The 3,219-nt window shown below is 39.0% G+C and overlaps 1 pseudogene; it reads left to right on the forward strand.

The window, feature by feature from the left end:
• The first annotated feature begins 327 nt into the window (after positions 1-327).
• LOC148078947 (uncharacterized) lies at positions 328-1,016 on the forward strand (annotated as a pseudogene).
• The last annotated feature ends 2,203 nt before the right edge of the window (positions 1,017-3,219 follow it).

Genomic DNA, 3,219 nt, shown 5'->3' on the forward strand with positions numbered 1-3,219 from the left:
ACCCTAACCCTAACCCTAACCCTAAACCCTAAACCCTAACCCTAACCCTAACCCTAACCCTAACCCTAACCCTAACCCTAACCCTAACCCTAACCCTAAACCCTAACCCTAACCCTAACCCTAAACCCTAACCCTAACCCTAACCCTAACCCTAACCCCTAACCCTAACCCTAACCCTAATCTATTTTTCCACAATAGAACTAATCTTCCCAAAACACCGTTCACACCTCCATCCACCCGGTCACCCCTTGACACTCTTTTCACTCTTTTTACAAAAACTCACTGCTGACCACCATTTTGTCAAACATCAGCTCGGAATTATTTTATATACTTCCCGAAATTCACAAAATTCCCAATACTTGGACAGTTCCATTCCAGACCCCCCTACGCTCCCGTTGTCTCTGCCTGCTCTAATGACACATACAATACAGCTCTTTAAATTCATACATGATTATTGTTTGTACCGCCTGTCACCCTTCACCCCGGTTACATAAAAGATACTTATGATTTTATTGAGAAAATTAAACAAATCACTATTCCCACAAATGTATATTTTCATTAGATGTAGACGCACTACACACTATCATAGGCTGGTATTCAATCCATCAAAAATATTTTTCAAAAATACTCAACAACCCAGACGGACCCGATATAGAAATATTGTAACTCCTTCATATTAATTTATACCGTAACGGTTTTGTGTTTAATAACCAAACTTACCTACAAACTAAAGTCATGGCTATGGGTAAACGTTTTGCTCCTGCCTACGTCAATATATTTATGTCTGCGTGGGAGCGAACAGCTCTTCAATTATACCTTCTTAAACCCCTTGTTTATTATCGTTACCTAGACGACATTTGGACTTCGCCCAGAAAACCATTCATTTCGAAGAATTTCGAACGATTAACTCTGTTGATGACTCAATAAAATTAAAAGCCACAATCAACTTTAATCTAATCGACTTCCTAGAGACAACTATTTTTAAAGGACCTCATTCCTCAAAACTTAAGCTCTAGAAATGATTTATTTATTTCTACATACACTAGATCTTCTCACTTGCTTTACTCTCTTTTTCACTCGTTTTCTTTTTACTTCTCTTCAGGATAATCTTCAAAGAATGGAACATAACAAATTCATCCCTTTTTACAGAAAATCCAAACCTGCATATATTACTTATTCACACTAACTTACAATGTACCTCATTTAGAAACAAAAACTAAATGGATCCAGAACAAAAACTGTCAGGGATTTTCTCCCGGACGATGGGAATGAAAACAGAGATGAGTGTTAGAATAACAACAGAGTCAGAATCCAGATTTACCACCAGCAAGGAGTGGAGGCTCTTCTCACGGCTCGTCCTGTACCTGTACCTGTACCTGTACCTGTACCCTAACCCTGTACCTCGCTCCTCGCTGCTTTTTATTCCATAGCTCAGATGATTACAAACTTCAGAAACAAAACGCAGCAAAAAACGTTTTTCTGCATAAGTCAGTGAACGCAGCATAACAGCCTCTCATATGTTGCTGCCACTGAATCTTGATGCACAAACTGTCATCAACGAAACTTTAACTGCAAGCATGACTACATGTTTATTGTGATAAAACTATAAAAGCAACATCAATTATTTAACAATGACACTCGCACTATTTTTCCTCTTCCAGAATTAGCCGACCACCCCATTAAAAATTGCATCTTCCTCATCACATGTCAAAAAGGCAACGAACGTTATGTAGGACACACACACACACACACACACACACCCACACACACATACACAACACACACACACACACACACAAACACACTTCACCTCCATCAATAAAACCAAACACCTAACCACACACAAACTCACCAACAACACTCACATAACGTTAGAATAAACGTTTTACAAATTTGCACTACCACTAATTACCAGGAGAGGGAAACACAGACCGGACAATGGATCTCAACACTCGCTCACTTTCATGCATCAACCAAGTATATTATAATTGCCAAACTCTCGCTTTATATATATATACTTACGTCAAACCGTCTTCCTCTTCCTTACTTCATAATGACTTTTATAATGACTTTCTTTCGCGCAGTGGGTCAAACAACACAAACTCGGTGCCAGAATCCATGTCCAACCCTTATAAAATAATACCATCCACACACACACTCTGTCTACACGTCTACTTACTTTCAAATCACTCATGTACCTCCATCTTCCTTGACCTCACAGGTGTCTGGTGGGACACTGGACTAAACCAAACATACTTACTACTAGAATCCGAGGATCAAAACCCAAATGACCCTCAGCTCTCAACACTCCTTTTGTATTATTACAGTTCTCTCCTCAAATATAACACACACACCACTCTTTAATTTCTCACACCTTCTACCAAACTCTCTTCCCCCGACCCTACATATCATCGACTCTCTCTTCACAAGTCTTTGTTTGGTGACCACGGGTCAAGTGACACTTTACTGCACTGGCCTGAGCCTCAGACCAGGTCACAACTATTTACCCTAAACCTAAACCTAACTCTTGATCTCTTGGGGCCACAGACTCTGACACAAATACACATCACCTTGTGTGATGGAATCCAATAAGCACTCGAGTTTATACAGTTTGAAGATGAAAAATGTGTATAAAAATTACGATCTGGCCAAAATACTCTATTATTTTAATAATATTAATATAATAATACTTGTTTCCTTCTCTAAACGCACAACATGTCTCTTGGATCTTTCATGGTTTAAAGACGTGTTCACTGACATAATTCACTTGTCAATCACATTAGGTTATGATGTCATCAGACTTTTAAAGTTGCAGTGATTAAACCTCTCTTGATCCAGAGGTTCTCACTAACTATAGTTCTATCTCTTGATCCAGAGGTTCTCACTAACTATAGTTCTGTATCTTGATCCAGAGGTTCTCACTAACTATAGTTCTACCTCTAGATCCAGAGGTTCTCACTAACTATAGTTATATCTCTTGATCCAGAGGTTCTCACTAACTATAGTTCTGTCTCTTGATCCAGAGGTTCTCACTAACTATAGTTCTGTCTCTTGATCCAGAGGTTCTCACTAACTATAGATCTATCTCTTGATCCAGAGGTTCTCACTAACTATAGTTCTATCTCTTGATCCAGAGGTTCTCACTAACTATATTTCTTTCTCTTGATCCAGAGGTTCTCACTAACTATAGTTCTCTCTCTTGATCCAGAGGTTCTCACT

This window comes from Callionymus lyra, chromosome 5 (assembly GCF_982586985.1).
Source record: "Callionymus lyra chromosome 5, fCalLyr1.hap1.1, whole genome shotgun sequence".
Classification (NCBI taxonomy): Eukaryota; Metazoa; Chordata; class Actinopteri; order Syngnathiformes; family Callionymidae; genus Callionymus; species Callionymus lyra.